The sequence below is a fragment of the Cricetulus griseus genome, chromosome 3, assembly GCF_003668045.3.
Source record: "Cricetulus griseus strain 17A/GY chromosome 3, alternate assembly CriGri-PICRH-1.0, whole genome shotgun sequence".
Lineage (NCBI taxonomy): Eukaryota > Metazoa > Chordata > Mammalia > Rodentia > Cricetidae > Cricetulus > Cricetulus griseus.
This window is the reverse complement of record NC_048596.1, coordinates 8,429,350-8,450,834: the sequence shown is the minus strand read 5'-3', so window position 1 is coordinate 8,450,834 and position 21,485 is coordinate 8,429,350. Positions and strand designations below refer to the sequence as shown.

At 43.8% G+C, this 21,485-nt stretch overlaps 1 protein-coding gene and 1 pseudogene across 2 annotated transcripts in view; one reads left to right on the top strand and one right to left on the bottom strand.

Moving 5' to 3' along the window:
- Nucleotides 1-1,226: 1,226 nt before the first annotated feature.
- LOC100750433 lies at nt 1,227-1,860 on the bottom strand (annotated as a pseudogene).
- An 8,092-nt stretch (nt 1,861-9,952) lies between these two features.
- The window catches only part of LOC100754769 (gamma-adducin), a 112,298-nt gene continuing 100,765 nt past the window's right edge, over nt 9,953-21,485 (top strand). For both annotated transcript variants that reach the window (XM_027407035.2, XM_027407030.2), the window contains exon 1: nt 9,953-10,086. The gene's annotated coding sequence lies outside the window, so the exon portion shown is untranslated. The remainder of the gene's footprint in view (nt 10,087-21,485) is intronic.

The window sequence follows — 21,485 nt, the reverse complement described above, 5'->3', positions numbered from 1 at the left end:
CAGAGCTAAAAATTCTAATTCGGCATATTTGGGGCTGAGCCTAAGAAACACAAGTGAGTCCACCGCAGGCGGTGTCTGATCATATGCTATAAATACAGCCATGGCTGGCAAGGTAGCTCAGTGGGGGAAGGCACCATCCGACAAGCCAGAAGAGCCGAGTTCAGTCCCTGGGATCCACACAGTAAAAGGAGAAAATCAGCTTCTGAACGTTTTCCTCTCATGTCCACGTACAAACCATGACGTGTGTGCACTCACACACACACAAACCAAACAAGTAAAAGTGTAATAGAAGGGGATGGCTCATTTTCACATATATAGTGGAGATTAACAGCTGACAAGTTATGACCGTATAATGCAAAAATATCTGTTCAGCTGATATATTTTAGCTTTTATGCTACAACTACATCATTTGCATCTACATGCCAACTTCTCTGTACATAGACCCATTTTTTCCATTTTCTTTTTCTTAAAAGGAAGTTAGATCTTTACATGGTTCCCAAATAAAAATAAGGGTTTGTTTTGAGAACTCAGGTAGACACCAAATCCGGTTTCTACCTATATCCTCATTTGATTCCTCTGAGTCTTCCTCGGTGCCAACCTTAGCTGGGGCCTCAGTGGCAGCCGCAGCAGAGGCCGCGGCGAGAGCGGTTGCTACAGTGGTAGCAGCCACAAATGCTGATGGACGTCTTTGAGATTTTCAGCAAGCAGGAAGGTGTACTCAAGTCCCACCTGTACTCATTGATGACAGAATATAGATGGTGGCATTTAGACAAAGGTCTGCAGACAGAACACAGGCAAATTGTGGATGGGAACCTGTCTTAGTTAGGGTTTCTATTGCTGTGATGAGACACCATTACCACAGAAGCTCTTATATGGTGGTGGCGCACGCCTTTAATCCTAGCACTCAGGAGGCAGAGGCAGGCAGATCTCTGTGAGTTCGAGGCCAGCCTGGTCTACAGAGCAAGTTCGAGGCCAGTCTCCAAAGCTACACAGAGAAACCCTGTCTCAAAAATGAAAAAAAACAAAAAACAACAACAAAAACTTGTCACACTGGCCAGATTTGAGCTTATAAAACCTCAAAACCACCTCCACATGACACACTCTGCCAACAAGGCCACAGCCACTCCAACCAGGCCACATCTCCTAATCATGCCACTCCCTATGGGCCAACCACTCAAACGCATGGGTTTAGGAGGGCCATATCTGTTAAAACCACCACAGCACCCCTATGAAGGAAATGAGAATGCAGTTTCCTGTATGACATCAAGCACTGTGTTGTCAAACATCTGCTGGATGGTCAAACCCAAAGAAGGAGGGGAAGGCGTCAGTCAGTACCTGCAATGATGAGGCTGTGCTAACTCCTATTCTCTCTGCAGCCTTAATCATCAACGCGCTATCAGAGTCTCAAATGTGCCTCTGGAGAGTTTAGTGGTGAGGCCTGAAGCCTGGAAGGAGGAGGGTTTTTTGGACTCCAGACCAGTGATCTGGGTTGGCACAGAGACTTCACACGAGGCAATAGCCTTAGCGCCAGAAGCGGCTGCCACCTCATTGACCAGCAGCAGGTCCTTGATCTCAGTGAGGTTCTCCGTGGTGAACACGAAGCCCACACGCCCTGCATATGAGGCAAGAGTTTCTCCAGAGACAGCTTGCATTCCAGTTGCCCTGGAATGGCCTTGCACTTCACAGTGCTCTAGTCCATCAGCACCACAGCCTTCCCGCCAAGGGACGTGCAGGCCGGCGGCGTTTGCTTGGAGCCTACATTGTCTGCTCCCACAAAGAAACATTTTGGATAAATCTCAGAAGTAGGTTGATCTTAAGGAAGTTCTTGGGTTTCCAAGTCAGCCCGTCTTCCCTGGGCATCATAGTGCTGGGGGCACAAGGGATTGCTACACAAGATTTAAAGATGATGTCACTCCAATGAGAATGCTCATGAGAGAAGGCCTGATTAACTTTTTTTTTTTTTTTTTAAATCAGTGGTTCTCAATCACCCTAATGCTTCGACCCTTTAATAATTTTATGGTTGGGATCAGCCCAACCATAAAATTATTTCCAGTGCTACTTCATAACTATAATTTTGCTACTGTTATGAATCATGACATAAATATCTGATATGCAGGATGTCTAATATGTGACCCCTGTGAAAGGGTCATTTGACCCCTAAAAGGGGTTGCAAACCACAGGTTGAGAACCATTGTTTATTTAAAACATTTATTTAAAAATTGTAATCCGGGCTGGAGAGATGGCTCAAAGGTTAAGAGCACCGACTGCTCTTCCAGAGGTTCTGAGTTCAATTCCCAGCAACCACATGGTGGCTCCCAACCATCCATTATGAGATCTGGTGCTCTCTTCTGGTGTGCAGATATACACGGAAGCAGAATGTTGTATACACAATAAGTAAATAAACTCTTAAAAATTGTAATCCAAGAAAATATATATATAATATATATATATATATATATATATATATCCTCCCTTTGATGGCCAGAGGACTTGAGCTCTTGGGTGGCCAGAGCAGTCCACAGCCAGGGCTTCCCACCTTTCTCCTGTTCTATAGGCATTTTCCTGTAAGGAAGTTTTCACCAAAAGCAGGGGTTGTGGCCAGAGGCACAACTTAAATGGAGTTCGCATGAGTTTGTATTCTGTCTATGGGTGAGTCATTATCTGATTCTTATTTGTAGCAGCTGTTTGCTTACTTGGTGAAGATGATTTTTAAGCCACCAAATAGAAAATAAATACTTAAAGAAATAAAAAAAAAAAAAAAGACCCGGAGGATGATGGCTCAGTAAACCCACAGGGATTGCTCAAGCCTGACTTAAACTGTTGTCTGTCAGAGATTAGCTAAGGTAATTCCTCTAAAACAAACCATATAGGTCACATAGTGCTAATAAAATATGTTGCTGGATCCTTGAGTATTTTTGCCCTGATTATGTCTCCTTGGGGAATAGAAAACTCATTAGCATGAACTCCTTGTCAGTCCTTCCTGCCTTGTTCCTCAATTGCTTCCAGACAGGTTTGGCATAAAGGGGTGATCCGAATGTGTGCAGTGCGGTCAAATTGCAAGTGAATGGCTCTTCTACCCCACTGATCGCACACATGACATTACATAGCATGTGATGGTTGCTATGCTCCATTAAGTCTACCTTTCTGTCTGAGTACTTTTAAAAAGGAAATCTGGACGACTGGGCTTTGGAGAGAGCTCTCTATACATATTTAACACTTACATTCAACTGCAGATCGTATTTCCCAACACAGGGGAAAATTCTCAAAGCCCAGAAGTGGTTATAAATTGGAAACAGCCCGTGTGTGTGTGTGTGTGTGTGTGTGTGTGTGTGTGTGTGTGTGTTTGAAAAAGGCAGAGAAAGAGAGTATATGTGTGTGTGTGTTAGAGTGTTTGAGAGACTGTGTGCGTGTTTAAGTGTGTGTGTTTGAGAAAGTGTGTGTGTTTAAGAGTGTGTGTGTGTTTGACAGAGTCTGTGTGTGTGTGATTGAGAGTGTGTGTGTGTGCTTGAGAGAGAGAGAGAGTGTGTGTGTGTGTGATTGAGACAGAGAGCATGGGGCTCTTTTTGAAGCAGTAAGTAGTAGAACAGGTTGTTTAGGGAAAGTCTCTTTACTAGATAATTGACTTAAAATGCATCTTCCTATAATAATACCTTATATTTTTATAGTGCTTTAAAAAGTTCAAAGCATTTACACACACACACACACACACACACACTTCATTTGAACTGCACAACGAGCCTATGAAGCAGTTAGTGCGAGTATTTCAAGCCACCTCCGCCACTTGGCTCACCTGAAGCCAGGCTATCAAGAAACTTGTTTGAGGTCATATAACCAGTTTGTGTCACAAAACCAGAACACCAGGATTTGGAAACTTAGGCCTATGTTTTCTTGGCAGAAAGTGTCTCTGCCACAGCTTGATCTAACCAGAGCTCATGTGGAGGTTTGTGGCTACAATTTAACAGATGAATACAGATCAGGTGTGCCTTAAGCACTCTGTAGAAAGAAGGCTGTGTCCCTTACATCACCACTGTGTCAGGAAAGGGGAGCAGAGAATAGACTCAGTTCCTTCAGACAATGCAGGTTAAAACACAAACAAAAACACTCTGTGACCAGTTCCTGGGCATTTGAAAGGCAATTCATTCACTAAATAATAATAAATTGTGCATTCATTTTTTAAAAAGTGTCAATTATGTAAGTACCTTTCTAGAAGACACTGTGCTCAGCATTTTGGAAAGATACAAAAAGTATTAAATTTGGGGGTTATGTATGCTTTGAATCATACAGATAATCACTTTTATCCATTGCTCACTACCACCTCACAGATGAAAAGACTTCCAAACAGAAAAAAGGTATAGACAAAAATAGATGATGAAAGAAACTGGAAACTAATTTCCTTCAATTCTCTCCTAGTAAGAGGCTGTCTTTCTTTTCTTTCTTTTTCCTTTTGGTATCAATGTGATGAAAACTCTCTTGCTAGGTAAGGTATACACAGCACCAAAGTTGCTGTGCCATCGAACATAAAGTATGTTGCAACACTAATGCTTTCTTTAAACACAGGGGACTTGTCTTAGATTGGTGACAGGTTCTTCACCAGGAATACTGGGTCAGGATTGGAATCTACTAGTCTTCTGCCCAAGGCCTGCAGTATCCTAAAATCTTTTCCGAAGACCAGAAATAGATTTATGTAAGGTTTTTCCTTTCCATGGCTTACACAAACAAACAAAAACACTTTTCCTTGCGTCAGGCATGTTTGAGAATGCAAAGGCAAACGTGTGCAAAGAAACAACCCGATGGCTGGTGAAAAATCCTATAAGATAAACAAGAGTTGGGCTGAAGAGGCGGCTCAGCAGTTAACAGCACTGGCTACTCTTCCACGGTCAAACCCCAGCACCCACACAATGGTTCACAACTGTCTATAACTCTAGCTCCAGGGAATTGGACACCTTTACAGACATACATGCAGGCAAAACTCCAATGCCCATGAAATAAAAAATAGATAAATTCACTTAAGAAAGGATACACAAGAGTTTGCTAATGGGAGGTTGTGAGTTTCCCCCTTGCTGGCTTATGTTTTATTTTTACGTTCCTCTTGACAAATTGCATCACTTTGTGGCACAAAAGTGTTCAGGCACAATTTGTGTTGATATTATATCAAAAGTACTAGTTAATACTTTTTTTTTTTTTTTTTTGGTTTTTCGAGACAGGGTTTCTCTGTGGCTTTGGAGGCTGTCCTGGCACTTGCTCTTGTAGACCAGGCTGGTCTCGAATTCACAGAGATCTGCCTGCCTCTGCCTCCCGAGTGCTGGGATTAAAGGCGTGCGCCACCGACGCCCAGCTGATAATACATTTCTTTAGCATGGCCTAGGTATACACAGATAGTGTCCTTGAGTGTAACCACTTTGTTTTTGTTGACAGGTCTTGTTAACCCCAAAGCGAAGGCATGAAACCGTGCATTTTCATGGGTAGTATTTACTCACCTTGCTTCTGTGTGGAGAATGGGCCCTCAGCTTTAACACCAGCTCTCTTCCTAAATTGTCCCGATTTTGCTTCTCTGGATTTCCTTGTTTCCCACATCTGAAAACAACAGGTGAGCTCTAAAATCCATTCTAATTCATCATATGATGCTCCAGCCTCTAAATAAATGTCAGGTACGTTTAGCAGATGTCAGCAGTGAGGTTGTGTTCACTGATAAGGCCAGCTCCTCCGTACACACTGCACACTGCGGCAGGAGGGCAGTCTAAGGAGACTGACTCAGGACTGCTTTCAGCGGGAGAATGCTCGCCCAGCACAGGAAAGATATTATTGATAGTGATCCAGATCACACAGAAAACAAAGAGCAAGCAGACATTAACCCGTGTGGTAGCGCTCTACCAACCGGGACCTGTAAAAATGAGGGCTCTGCTACAGGAAAATTGGTCACAGGCGGGCACACAATCCTAATTCAGTTGAACTGAATGGTTATTTGACTTGAAAAATAATTTCGGGATAGCAAATAAACCCCAGTTACACTGAGAAATGTACTACCCACCCCTCCAGCCCTGGGAATCAAACCCAGGATTTGGGCACACTAGGCAAGCACTCTACCACCCATCACATTCCCAGCTCTCAAGCTTTATTTCAATCCACACTGTAAGGAAAAGTAATTTAAAGTGGAACTCACTTGCATTTAAACAACAAAAATGTTGGAATGCCATAAAGTCTTTTTTTATTTGGAATTGGGGTTGGCTCTTTTAGCATTTGTGTTTTTTTTTTTTGTTGTTGTTGTTGCTGTTTGTTTGTTTTGTTAGATAGGATTTTTCTGTGTAACTACCCTGGCTGTCCTGGAACTCTGTCTATAGATCAGACTGGCCTTGAACTCACAGAGACACCCCTGCCTCTGCCTCCCCAGTGCTGAGACTAAAGGCGTGGGCAAACACCCTGCTTAGCAGTCTTTTAGTAGAAATTTCAACACAATTTTCACATTTTACAAAATGGAGACCTAACAATCAAATGATAGTTACTTATTCAATACCATATAGGTTATTACCAAAAGCTGTGGAAAGAAAAATCAATGACAGAATATTTTCTGTATTTTTATCTGTTCTTATTTGGAGATCACACCTCCATACTCAGTATGATTAAAAGGGTAATAAATGCTCAGTGCTTAAATGAAGGAATATTAAAAACAAAAAGTGAGGCTATAATACAGACAGACTCCTCACAGTCAGGGCACATTTTAATTATATAAATAGATTTTCAAGCACTTAAAATAAGTAAAACCCCTTGAGTTTCTTAATTCTGCAAACTTGTGAATTTTCACTCAATAACACAGTATACTCTGCTATCATTTTCTAAAATCATTTTATATTTTATTCTGTGTATAGTACTATGATTTTGTAACATGGAAGTATACATTGAAATCTGTCAATAATATATTTTCTGGTACTGAATGCCAGTACCAAAAATTATATTAGCATTGGATGTAGTGGTGCACACTTGTGATCATAGCTGTTGGGAGGCAGAGGCAGGCAGATCTCTGTGAGTTGGAGACCAGCCTGGTCTACATAGCAATTTCCAGGCCAGCCAAGGCTACATGGTAAGGCCCCCCGTCTCAAAAACAAATAAACAAACAAAAGCACCTAAAAGTGTGTGTATCTGTGTGTGTGTGTGTGTGTGTGTGTGTGTATTAAAAGTTTCAGTATATTTATAGGTGTCAGCACTCACATGAAGTTATATTTATTCCTTCCATACTTGTAGTACGTACTGAATAGCGTCTCCATGGTTGTTTAGTACAATGGTTGGAAATTAAATATTCGCACAAGCTGCTGATCCATTTCAAGGCACACCGCTTCATTTTGGCAATTAACCCCAATATCGGAAGTAGAGAGGGCTCTTTAAAATTAGTGCTTCTAGCATTTCTCATTGACTCACTCTTGTCGCTCCATCCTCTCGGTTAATTTTAACCTTGACCTCCCCCAGCTGTACTGCTTTGCTCAGTCTAAAAAAGAGAAAGAAAGAAAAAAACCTCCCTGATTCTACTCCACCCCCCCTTTTTTTTTCATCTGATGAAGCAACAGTGGGAGAGGAAAAACCAAACCCATTCCTTTAAGAAAGATTCCGCCTCCTCTCTTCTAAGCAAGCGCCTCACGGCGACCGTGGAGTCTCTAAGTCACACACTTTACTACTCAGCATTGGGAGAAGCAGCCGCCGCCGCTGCTCCGCGGCTGCAGTGGGTTTCCCGTGCAGCACTGCAGAATCCACACCTAGCCAGGGCAGACAGACACACGTCGGCTCCCCTGCATGCAAAGAAGCTTCGGGTCGTCTGCAGGTAAGCACGTCTCTTACCCGTTTTGTTTAGGAACCGTGGGAAAGGGAATGGTCGTGGAATGCGCTCTTCATCAGCCATGCTGAAAACGTTATGTGAATCTGTCGTCCTTTGGAGGTGGGCTGGGGTCTACAGTTCTGTCTGGCACACGTCCTGTGCAGTACAGGCTATTAAATGATACATGCTCCTACAGTACTTTTTTTGGGGGGGGTATGCATAAAAAGGCTAGCCTTGATGCATGCAAAGCATTTTTTTCTTTTTAAATGAAGAAAACACAGCCACTCCCAATCTCTCTCTCAAACACTGCAGATATTTTAAAATGGCAAATAAAATGACGGGCTGAGCGTTTCCTAAATATCTTTTTTTCCTTAAGCCTTAGCAAGACTTCCCCACGAATGTTGAGGAGTATTTAAAAATAATAAGGCATGGTCAGGATAATTTTTTTTTTAAGAAAAATGGGAGATAGTGGCAGACTAAAATTTCTATAGCTTTAGTCCAGTGGAGAGAGAAAAGGAGGATAAATGAATTGCAGTGTGTGCCAAGAATGCGATTCGTTTGCCACACTTCATATGTGGGCAGAGGAAACTACATTTTAATTAACACGTTTTTTAGAGGAAGAGAGGATGAAGATGAGGGGGCTGACGTGAAGTATTTGAGGGGGAAGAGAGGCTGCAGACGAGGAAGGAAATGCAGTGGCCTGTCGCCAGTGCCTTGAAAAGGACGGGAGATAAGGGTGGAGGATGAAGTTTGCTGTGTGTGTCGGGGTGGGGTTAACCCCAGGGACCAGGAATCACCAGAATGGCGCTGGGAGAAGTGTGCTTGAGGGTGAATTCGTGCGTGCCTGTGTGCTCGGAGGGGTGTGCAAGTCGTGGGTGGCGGAGGAGAGCGTGTGCCTGGAGGGCTATTTCGAGAATAGGCTGGAGAGAGAAACAGTCTGGGAGGCGGGGGTGGCAGACCAGTGTCACCTGTGGAGGGATCCCCAGCTCTGCAAACGAGTGCTGCAAAGTTTGCCTGGCCTCGGACTGATTTTGAAGGCTGCTGGCAGAGCCTAGACTTTCATCTCCCAAGGGGTCAGCTCTCAGAAGGTCTGAGAGGCAAGGGGCCAAAGTAGGAGTGCAGACTTTGGACCGGTCCAAATGAATCAAGGGCCTGGCCCAGTCCCTCCGTGGCAGTGAGTGGAGGCAGGAGGCTCCCCCAAACGCAAACGTGCAGAGAAGAAAACCGAGGCCCCTCCTGTGGGGGACGGGCCGAGGTGCGAGCCTAGTGCCGCCCGGGCCCAGCCCAGCAGCAGCCTCTGCGGGCCGCAGGGGCTCAGACTGAAAGCCGCAGCTCAGCCTCACTGGGTGGGGGAAGCATGGTCGAGCTGGGGGAGGCAGATGTTTCCGAGGCGTAACCTTCCCGCTTCCAATCGGGTTTCTGTCGGGGTCGTTTCCCTCCCCGGCAGCGGATCGGAGCTGCAGGGAGGGAGGAAGACCTTGCAGAGGCGCCAGGCAGCCGCCCCGCAACAGGCCCTCAGCCCTGCAGGGCACGCAGGCGCCCCCACCGCACAGACACCGGGCTCGCAGCCCTGAGGGGGCCTCGAGGGGCGGGGCCAGGGAGCGCAAGGGGCACCGGGGGCGTGGCCTGGGAGCGCGAGAGCTTGTTGTGGGCGTGGCCTGTAGGAAGCGGCGCCAGAACGCTCGGGGGCGGAGGTGGGGGGGGGAAAGAAGGGCGGAGCCAGGGGCACGCTCCAGAGCAACGAGGGGGCGGAGTGAAGGGCTGTGAGGCGTGGCCTAGAAGAGGCGGGGCCAGGGCTCTGGGGCCTTGTGGGGCGGGGCCTTGAAGTGGCGTGCTAGGAGGGTCAAAACTGCAAGGGGGCGGGGCGGAATCCACGGGGCTGGGGCGGGGCTCGAAGAGGCGGGGCCAGGGCGTTCGGACCCACGGGGCGGAGCCTTCGGGGTGCTCAGGGGCTCAGCGGGCCCGAGGCGGTAGGGGGCGGAGTCCCGGGCCCTGTGGAGGCGGGGCCCGGGGGGGCGGGGCAGAGGGCGTTCGGGGGTAGTTCGGCTCGTCCCGCCAGAGCGTGAGGCGCCCGCCGGTAACGGTCGCCCGGGAGAGGAAGGGTTTAAATGGTCTGTTTGGAAGCAGCGAGGAGGAGACGCGTCCGGGGGTCCGGCGTCCAGGTCCCTCTCCACGCCCCCTCCCTTCCCGGCCCTCTCTTCGGCGCCGAGCCGAGCGAGCGACGCTTCGGAGGAGGCTGCGACGGACCCGGCGGAGGAGGGGGCACAAAGCCGGCGGCGCGCGAGGTAAAACCCTGCGGGAGCCGGGGCCACGCGAGACGGGGACTTGCTCGTGGCCGGCCGCGCGGCCTCAGGTGACCCGCGTCCGGGGCGGGAGCGCGAGCCGCGCGCGGGCCGAGGGCGCCGGGTGCAGCGGTGCGCGAGGTCGGGTCTCGGGGGTCGCGGAGGGGGCCGCGATTCTCCCGGGTGTCCCCTGCTCCCCCCGGGAGAGCGTGGGGCTGCAAAGTCGTGTGCTCACGAAGCCTTGCTGGCCCCGAAGGGACGCGCGGGGACGGTGGGTGGGAGGTTCCCGCGCTTGGAGAAGGTGGAAGGTCGCGGTGGTGTTGGTTTGGTTTTTTTTTTTTCCCTCCTGGTTTAAGAAACTTCAGTCACCAGTTGAAATTGTTCAACCACTGACTGTAATCAGGGTGAGCCTCCCCCGGCACACATAGTAGGCGCGTGCACACGCTCGCACACACACGCTCACACTCACACACACGCTCACACGCTCACACGCTCACACACGCTCGCACACACTCACGCTGTGTACCCCTAATGCATACATGTTAGGTCTTCTTCTTTGTGGGGTGACAGCCGAGCTGGCAGCAGGTTTGGTTTTCCTCTGTTTGGGGCACTTCCAGCCTCTCTGGAGGTATGTAATGGTCGAGGCAAGGCCACGACAGGTAGTATAAACCAGGCCTCTATTAAAATGGTAAGAATGGCCTCAGGTGAACTTTTTTTGTTGCAGAGATTTAATTGCAAGTAGGTGCCCGTTTGCACTGGGAGTGTAAGGAAAACCACTAAATATCCTTGGCACATGTGCTCTTGGAATTGACTTTGCTACAGTGGTGTGGGATTTAACTCAGCCAAGAGGCTTTTGGTAAGGATTAGGAGCAAGGCTCAGGAAGGAATCCCTGACTCGGCTTGGGATGAGCTACATAAACATGTGTGAGTTCTTTACGACGAATTATGAAAATTTTAGAGTGAGCAATGTGAAATGGTTGACTTTCCTTGGGATGGACTCCCATCTTCTGAACGTGTCCCGATTTGGGTCCTATGAGAATTCAAGTGGCGAGTACAGTGTAATGTGTCTTAAAAATCAAGTGCCCTGACCTTTGTATCTAAGATACAGGACTGACTCGTTGATAAGATTGTTTCTTTTCCGAGCACTTCTGGAAAGATTTTATAGCTAAATCTCCTTGGCGTTGTATTTACTTGCCCGGAAACTCATTTTTTTTCTTAAACTGATGAGATTAACTTTCCTGAGGAGTAATGCGCGCGGGCGCGCGGGGGGAGGGGGGGACTTTTCTACAATTCAACACCTCCTTAAAGATAGAATTCCATCTTTACTAACTTAAAATTGGCCAACTATTGTTGGTAACAGTTACTTTAAAGAAAAAAAAAAGCCCAGCAACTTATTATCTATTTAGAATGTTAAACATAATTTAAAGAGTCCTTTAGATGCTTAGTTATGAGACTTTAATACAGTGCAGATCTTTGCATGTGTGCTATCAGGAAATGTTTGGTAAAGTTTTGGCATGAGACATAGATGATCACGTGACCCTTCAAAATACTTATTTTGCTTGATAGAGGATATTTTCAGAATGTAAAGTTTAGTCATCAAGCAAAGATGAATGAGAAATCCTGTTGTACATTTGACTCTTTCCTTACCTCTTTATCAGTAATATTTTTCTGGAATGAGTGTGAGTTTTGCTCAATGATGTGCAATAGTTTTTATAACTTGCTTCACCATCAAACAGACTAATTGCAAATTAGGAGCTAGTCAAGCTATGTTTAGAATTATTAAAGAGAGTTGATATGCCCCTTGCTGATAACTTGATGCAGTGTAAAGTTAGGGGGAAGTGCTAAAATGGATACATTAAGTAAAGGAAGTGTAGACTGCCGAAAGACCTTTGCTATTTCTCACCTTAAACACGTTAGTGCTATTTTACATTCCTTCAGAAAAAGTCGTCCTGTAGAATTTGAGTGGGAACGCTTAACATGTCTAACCAGCAGTGCTGTCTTTGCCTTTAACTGTAAGCTTAAGTGAAATGATTCAAGTCCAGTTTGACAGTTGCTCAACAGTCACAGTCACATCCCTGAGATTCAAAGTGAATGTTTTAGTACTTTATTTCATGTCTCATACATTAATGTGCTAAGGTCTGAACATAGGGCCCGTGCCAAGTATTTATAGTTGCAATTGATAGGAGGTCTTTGGGTTTTGTCATTGGTTTAATGCCCTTGGCTGGAAGCCAAGTCAGTTTCAGATTTACTGTAGTGATTACCTGTATTAAATCTTGGAAGTGCACATGTTCAAATACTCACACTGACTATGATTTGGAAGGAAAAGCCTTGTTATCTGCTAGATGCAAAAAGAATAATTCTCAGTTATTTGCTTTCCAGAATTTCAGTGGCGGCTGGCCAAATATAGTTTTAAAATATTAAATGGAAAATTACAGAAATGAACAATCACAAATTTTAAATAACTTTGTATAATACATTTTATTAGTTATTTTATTAGTCCTGTTGTACCTAATGTATAAATAAAACATTATCAAAAAAAAAAACCATAGAATACATATATCAGTGATTTCAGACTTTTACTGGGTCTTGGAATGTATCCCTCTAAAACAAGTAAGATGTGCTGTAATTATTTCATTTAGAGACAGTAAATTATACGGGGTCTGTGTGTTTGCTTGTGTATCTACTTGAGATTCTATTTTTTTCAGGTAAAATTAATCTATTTGCCTGGTTTTTATTCAGTAAATGTTACTGAGTACCAACAATTAAAAAGTATTAAGCAAGACAAAAACATTTGCAGTTTATTTACTTTATGTGTTTTAATAATAATGTTGGTCTTCATAGCTAGACAAGTTTCAAAGTACAAAATTTAATTAATTGCACAGCTGAAATCGTATTTGACTGTTATAAAATATTATGTAATTTACCTGAAGCCATGGACTAAGCATAGATAATGAGACTCCTATTCTCCTGTTTTCTTCCGCTAGTTTGGTTGAATGTCTCAATGAGAACAATCCCGTTCGCTCTCCTAGGGCATTGCTTGCTACACTTAGTGTAGAGAGGCCTAGAAGCCTTGAAGAATGATTCTGGCTTTCAGATTTGTCTAGTAATCCCAGGTGATCATGACCAACAAAAAGTATAAAATGGACAAAACTTAGTCTCATGTAGCTCTGGCTGTAGCTGAGGATAACATTCTTGAATGCCTAATCCTCCTGCCTTTACCCCTGGAGTGCTGGGATTAGAGGTGCACACTTTTATACCCTGCTGGGGTAGGGTTCTTACCTAAGGCTTTGTGCCTATTAGGCAAACACTCCACCAACTGAGTCAAGTCTCTTGCCCTAATCTTTGATTTTAAAGAGACAGTGTTTGAAAGTTTGCATCTTGAAAGGGCAGCATAGATTAATCTTAACTGTGCTAAAATGAACGTGATAGGCTCAGCACATAGCTTTACACAGAGGCTGGGTCTAAATGGAGCCTTTCAAAAGGACCCAATCATTACTTTACACTTCTACACCTTTTCAAAGATGGCTGTAGTTAAAGCTTAGCTGGAAGTGTGAAGATTTACTGATATAACATGAACTTTGAAATCTGGGTTTCTGATTCCCCGAAACTGGTAGTGAAGATACTGGTGTGTGGCAGGCACATTGGCTAATATTCAGGAATGTTACTTCCTCAAACAAGACTATAGCCTGAATATCAGGTTATAAAGTTCATTTTTTCTGAGGGGCAGTGGACACACCTGATATTTCCATAACCAGCTGATGGTAAAAATATATTTGAGAAATGTAAGGTGGTAACATAATGTCCTTAAAACCAGTGTCTCAAGTGTGTACATAGATGTTGACAAAATTTATTTTTACTTTTTTGTGTGTATGTAAGTGTGCATAGGTGCTCACATGCTCTGAGGGTTTGGGTACTCATGCATATGTATGCTTGTGGAGAGTAGAGATCAGATTTAGATAGCATTTCTCAGAAGCCACCACCTTGATTTTTGTTTTCGATGTCTTTTGTTTGTTTGTTTTGAGACAAATCTCACTATGTAGCCCTGGCTAGAACTCCCTCTGTAGTCCAGGCTAGCCTCAAAAATCAGATTGCCTGTCTTTGTCTCTTAAGTGCTGGCATTAAAGGCATGCACTACCATGTCTGGCCTCATCATGTTTTGTAATGGTCTCTCATTGGGACTTGAGACTTGCTCATTAGGTTAACCCGGGCATCGATCTTTTACCACCTTGCTAGTGCAGGAATTATAGGCACATGCCACCATTCTTGGGTTTTTCTTTTTTAATTTACTTTTTAGTTTGTACCATGGAGTACATTGTGGAAGTCAGAGGACAACTGGGTTGTTAATTTTCTTCTCCCACCATGTGGGTTCCAGGGATCAGTCTCAGGTTGTCAGGATTGGAGGCAGGTACCTTTACACACCAAGTCATCTTGCTGGGTCCAACGCCTGGCTTTTTACATGGGGGCTAAGGATCAAACTCAGGTTCTATTTATTTATTTATTTTTATTTTATGTGCATCGGTGTTTTGCCATGGATGTCTGATTCCCTGGAACTGGAATTAAAGACAGCTGTGAGCTGCCATGTGGGTCCTTCGAATTGAACCTGGGTCCTCTGGAAACGCAGTCAGTGCTCTTAACCACTGACCCATCTCTTCAGCCCCCCAAACTGAGGTTCTGATGGCAAACACTTTACTGAGTGATCTCCTTAGCACCATATAATAATTTGAATGCTTACATTATACGTTAAAAGGCAAACAGATCAAGGCAAACATTGAATTACAAATAAAATATAACTGAGTAATATGCATGAGCTCATTATTTTATTGTTGTAGCCATCCCCTTTAAATTTATTTTGTGATATTTTACTCCCCATCTTTAAGGAAGAAATACTGTCCTTACATGAAAATGGAGAGGACTGCACAGATGTAAGTTTATGTCTTTAATTTGCCATCATTGTCATCATCATCGGTGTTAGTGTGGACTTCTTCCACAGTGGCTCCGCTCATACTGTGCCAGGATAGCATTTCTTTCTTTTCCATACAGCATTCTCAATTTTTGCTCTAATGGGATCACTGAATGCCGCAGCTGAAAAATGGGTTTACTCCATCTCTTGATGGAGGAGAAAGTTAGGTTTACTTGGTGTGACTAAAGAAATATATTTAGGGTTCCCCATCCCATCAACAACTTTTACCTGCATGACTCTTCTGTTTTCACTTTCTAATTATTCATGGGAAAAAGATTCTATGGGGCCAATGTGTAATAGCCAAGGAAGTGCTTGGGAAAGGGCAGTAGAGGGACCTTAAGTGGAGTTGTGAATGGGCGCTCTAGCTTGATGAATGGGATGGATTGACGGTGGAGAGGGAAGAGATTGGCCATGGCATCAGTACACTTTTCTCTTTTCTTAAGCATCAGGATGGTGTGTGGCCCCTCCCTTGCCCTTTGCTTATGACTTTTGTCAGCAGGGCAGTAGTGTCTCTTCTAGGGAAGGTTGATTCCTATGTAATTGCTGAAAATTAGCTTTCAGCTGGAGGTTACACTAGGAGTTTCTTCCATTTCCACAGTTGACTTTTTTTTAAATCTCACAGAAAGATCTCTGAAAACAGAAGCGTATGAACCTCACACATCACCTAATGGTTGGGAACAATTTTTTTTTTTTTTTGCATGTGCACACACCTGCATGTATACACACATGTTCATATGCTCATATGTGTGTATGCATATAGAAGCCAGAGATCAACTTTGGGTGTCATTCCTTGGGAACTGTCTACCTTTGTTTGTTTGTTTGTTTGTTTGTTTGTTAGACAAGGTCTCATACTAGGAACTAAATGAGCTTTGCCAAATAGGCTACACTGTCTGGCCAGCCTGGTAAGCCCCAGGGATTTTCCGGTCTCCATCTTCAGGGCTGGGATTACAAATTGCACCTCCCAACCCCCACACATGGGCTTTTCCTGTGGGTACTGGGAATTGAATTTAGGCTCTCAGGCTTGTGTAGCAACTTTGCCTACTGAGCCATCTTCCTGTCCCCAGGAGCCATTCTTTACTAAATATCACCAGTGAATGAGAAATTCACACTGCTTTAAACACTTTATTTTACAAAACTAGATCTTCAGTGGTTTTGTATTAAAATGTTTGATCTATTTAAGTGGATATCAAGGTTGTTTTTGTTTGTTTTGTTTTGTTTGAGACAGGGTTTCTCTGTATTGCTTTGGAGGTTGTCCTGGAAGTTTTTTATTTTTATTTTTTTTAAAGTTTATTTATTTTATATATAGTTTATATATAGTGTTCTGCCTGCAGGTCAGAAGAGGGCACCAGATCTCGTTACAGATGGTTGTGAGCCACCATGTGGTTGCTGGGAATTGAACTCAGGACCTCTGGAAGAGCAGTCAGTGCTCTTAACCGCTGAGCCATCTCTCCAGCCCCTTTATTTTTATTTTATGTGCATTGGTGTTTTGCCTGCAAATATATCTGTGAGAGGGTATCGGATTCCTTGGCACTGGAGTTAGAGACAGTTATGACTTGCCATGTGGGCACTAGGAATTGAACCTGGCTCCTTTGGAAGAGCCGCCAGTGCTCTTAACCACTGTGCCATCTCTGCAGCCCTTAAAGTTTATTTTCAATCAGTGTTGAAACTAGTGTATGTGTATTCTTTGTCTTAATAAATGTTGATAATGAATAAAATCATAGTTCCCTTAATACAAGGACCTAGTCACCAGACATGTAAATACTATCACCACTGTCACTAAATGGAATAGGTCTGGAATATTTTATGCCTGAATAAGAAAATCGTACTTGCTTGTAAAGGCTCTGAGACACTGGTTACTTAGTAGTCACTGGAGTTAATGATCGTATGGTGCATTCCATGTCTATAATAACAGTTTTCCTGGCGCTGTCTATAGGGCATGGGCTCCAACCCCAGGCTTTGCACATGCTAGCAAGGCACCCTTGGCTGTGTCAAAGTTTCTGGCTTGAGCCTTCTGCTCTGATGAACACATTGCAGGAGGAATGTGACTATCAGTTAAGTGCTTTCAAGAAGGAAGCCCTGCTTTGTGTCTGTCACACCTGAATGTCACTCGTGTGCCTCAGAGCTTGTTTAATCTGACCCCAGAGAGCTGAGTGCCATCTGCTGAATGGCCAGCATTAGGGTGAGCAGCACCTAAGTTCTCCTTGCAGAACTCAGGCAGCTTCTGGAGAAACCAGGCCCTTTCCTCATTTGGAGGATTTGAAAAGCTCTCAGCACCAAGTGGAATTGTTGCCTGCTTAATTTTAATTATGTTTCTCAGCAGGAGGCCTGAACACACAATGAAGAACTAATTCAGCACTTGTTGGAATGCATGAGGAAGAAGAGACCTTAAGTAGTTGTTGGATTGATATTAAAAACAGTCTAGCCATGGTGAAATTAATAAACTAGGTGATAAACAAAATCATTTTGAGGTATTTTTATTAGCAGGTCTGGTTATTGGTGGCTCCAGCAAATAGTAGTGAAGTTTTCCTCTTGTGTTTTTTTTTTTTTTTTTCTTTGTCTCCGTGTGGTGATTCCTACTTGAGAGAACTCACCGATTCCAAGAGGTTTGTTTGTTTAGGTTTTTTTGTTTTTAATGTATCCTAGCTATCTTGTAGGGTTTTTGTTTTGTGTTCCTGTCTTCCTGAAACTGTAGTAGCAGAAATGGATAGATCTGGAGTTAGTAAAAGCTGTTACAGGTCAGTAGAGGCTACCTGAACAAACCTGTCATAGCCAGATGAGAAGGAACTTTGACAGTAAGAACTGAAAAGCAGCTTTGAAATTGTTACACTAAGAATAACCTTGATTGTTCTATATTCATTATATAACTAATTGTTGCTGTAAGAGCACCCTTGATTGTTCTATATTCATTATATAACTAATTAGGTAGCCATTTTTATCAGCCCTTAAAAACTGCCAGAATCATGTGAAAGTATTACATTTATCTGAAGTTTAGTAAGGCTTTCATAGGAGATTACAGTCAGGAGTTGTTTACTAAGGCTTTCATAGGAGATTACAGTCAGGAGTTGTTTTAGGGACTCAAAGCTGTTCCTAAACACCATGCTGTGATGTTCCTAGGTGTACACATGTCCTTGTGGTGACTGCACAAAAGGTTTGAACCAAGATTAGAATATTTTTGTCTTCATTGGAAAATATTTTTTTTAAATAGGTTAACAGGTGGGTAAACAGGATTGAATTTTCATTGGAATCAGGAAGTGTTCATGAAGTAGGTTTTGTTTCTTTCTGCACTGTTTTGTTTGTTTGTTCCTTTTTCTCTTTTAGTTTAAGCCAACATGAAGAGTTAATTTAGCCATAAGTAAGTGGCTTCACATGCCTTGGCCACTGTGCCTAAAATATAGAGTGAGTTACTTTACAGGTTTCTTATTTATGGTAAGGAATAGAAAATTAGAGGTTTGTTAGTTGTCATTTATTTTAATCTTTAGTTATATGTGTGTATCTATGTGAATACAGGTGTCTGAGGAGGTCAGAGGCATCATATATCTACCCCCCCCCCCACTGGAGTTAAAGGCAATCATGATGCAGCTAGTTGCCTGATGTGGCCACTGAGAATTGAACCGAGGTCCTCTTGCAGAAAGAGTATACTCTTAGATGCTAAGCCGACTATCCACTTCTGTATTTTTCTTACATTTTTTAGGTGGTAGGACTTGCAGTAGGGCCAAGATAGCCCATGTCTATTCTATAAGCACAATAAAATCCAGCTGTGTGCCAGTCTGAGGTCCTGAGGGAAAAACCTCAGCATCTCAGGCATACCAAGTACACTTTGCATAGCACCAAATATGATATACTGTGTGTCATCCATATTCAATAATATTTTATTGAATTCATGGAGCCATTCAGTTAAGAAATTCATAATTGTGTGTGTGGTGGCCCTTGCCTGTAAAACCAGCACATGAAAAGCTGAGAGTCAGAAACAGAATTGTGACCAGTTTGAGAATACCCTGGTTTACATCTAGAGTTCCTAGCTAGTCAGGGCTACTATATAGTACCTATCTCAAAAAACAAATGACTTGCTTTCTCTTGTGTGCTGTTCTTGTTTTATATAATTAACCCTTAAAAGACATCCTTATTAGTTTAGAAGGTTGGAGATCATTGTTTTGATATAACTAAAAGCTGTCTGTGTCTGGATTTATGCATGTCCATGTGGTACCTACAGATGCCAGAAGGAGGTGTCAAAGTCAGATCCTCTGGACTGGAGTTACAGGCGGTTATGAGCTGTCCTATGTGGGAGCTGAACCCAGGTCCTCTGGAAGATCAGTTTTCTAAACCACTGAGCCATTTCTCCAGCCCTGACTAAACCTTGTGACATAGTTCAGCAGCAGTCGTGCTGTATGTGGTCACCACTTTAGAGCTGCTGACTTTCCCTTTCCTATGTGAGGGATGACACTGTACCATATAGTACATAGAAAACTCCGTAGAGTGGGAAAAGCATGACCCCTTGGTTCTGACTTCTGCTGTTAAAAATAGGAAAAGTCAACAGCAACTATGCAAACAGTACAAAAGATGTTACTTGTTAATATGTATTGGGTGCCAAATGGCAGAAAACAGAAAAGTGTGTATAGCATTTAAATTGGGGGTGGGAGGGCTAAGAGTGGTCCTAAAGGGAAAAACAGACAACTGCTGGTGGTGGCGGCACACACCTTTAGTGGAGGCAGAGGCAGGTGGATCCCAGGGAGTTCGAGGCCAGCCTGGTCTACAGAGTGAGTTCCAGGACAGCCAGGGATATTACATAGAGAAACCCTGTCTCGAAAAAACAAACACACAAACAAAAGAGGGGCCTACAGGGAAGTTAGGATTTTACTAGTTAAAAACACCAGAAAGGATTTTGGGGAGAGATTTCTGTGCATGATTTTTTCTATAGTATGATGGAAATAATTTTTAAGTGTAGCTCACAGTGTCCTCTTCTGTAAGGCGTCAGGAGGTCACAGCATACAGCAGTGCTGGGCACTTTCCTCTCCAGGTGGTATTAGAATATGACATGTACTATATTAATGAAGGTCACATAGACATTAGCAGTACTTTCACAGAGCCCACATGAAAATGACAGCTCACAGGAGCATTCTTAGCAAATGCGTGCAAGTCAGTGCTTAGGAAGTTGGTGTCAGCAGGAGACCTTAGGAATCCTTACTGTTCCCAAAGCAGCCTCCTCTGGGAAGAGGCATGTAGTTTTCAAAAGGAATCTCTATTTGATGTCTCTTATTTGTTGAATTCTAGAGAATAGTTCTGTCTGTGTCTTACTATAACTTAAGGTGGAGTGAGTTGGTGATATTATGAGATCCAGCTATTTAAAATTTTTGTAGAATAACATTCTGGTTTTAGAGTTTAAATGATTTGTTCCAAATGTCTCAACTGTCTGACTTGGACTTGGCCATGCTTATAATTTACTGCTGAAAAGAGTGTAACTTTTGCAGGCCTATTTGGTGTTCCATGTGTTAACATATGTGAAGGGTTGTGGTAGGTCCTCTTAAGACTCTTGAAGGTGGTGTTTTTGTCAACGCAGAGAACACAGATCTCACTAGTTGTGGTTTTGGTTGCAAGGTAGCCGAGACACCTCTGACCGTATGGTGTGAAGGTCATGAAAATGGGTCTAACAGAAGGCAGACACCATGTCAGCTTAGAGGACATCATCATCCTAGGAGCTTGTCAGCGCTGGGGGTTTGAATTCTTCAGAAGCTGAGGGCCTCTGGCAGTAGGAGATGCTTTCCGATAACAATGAGAGAGGGCAACTTTTCCTAAAGCAAACTGCACAAACATGGTGGTGTGATTCCAGAAGTGGCGCTTTTAGCTCTCATCCTGACGGTATTGTGCTTGTAGTGTTTTTCCTCGGAAATGTCCCTGTGTCCCATGCTTAGGTTTCTGTTTTTTCAACAACTCGATGCTTCCTTCCATTTGCTCCGTTATTCATTCGGCAAATATTTATTATGCAGTTACTAATGTGCTGGCCCTGTTCTGAGTGCTGAGGATTCAGTAAACAGGCAAACCCTTCTGATCTAATGAGCTTGTGTTTGTGGGAACAAATAGAAATAAATGAATTAATACATTATATGTCGTTGCAGAGAAATGTAGAACAGGGAAGAACTTTGGGGGATGAATGTCAGTTTAAATAGAATGCCAGGTCAGGCCCTTACTGGGAAGGTGGCAGGGGAGCAGATGTGAAGAAGGCGGGAGTGGGGGGGTAGGGGGAGTGGGGGTAGTGGGGTGGGGGGAGGACATCAGCCTATGCCCTCCAGGCCCACAGAGCTGGCATGGATGAAACAGAAGGGGAGAAGGGGAAACAGAGCAGAGCTGTGACAGTCTGACATGGTTTTTGTTTTGTTTGAGACAGGGTTTCTCTGTGTAACCTTGGCTGTCCTGGAACTCACTTTGTAGACCAGGTTGGCCTTGAACT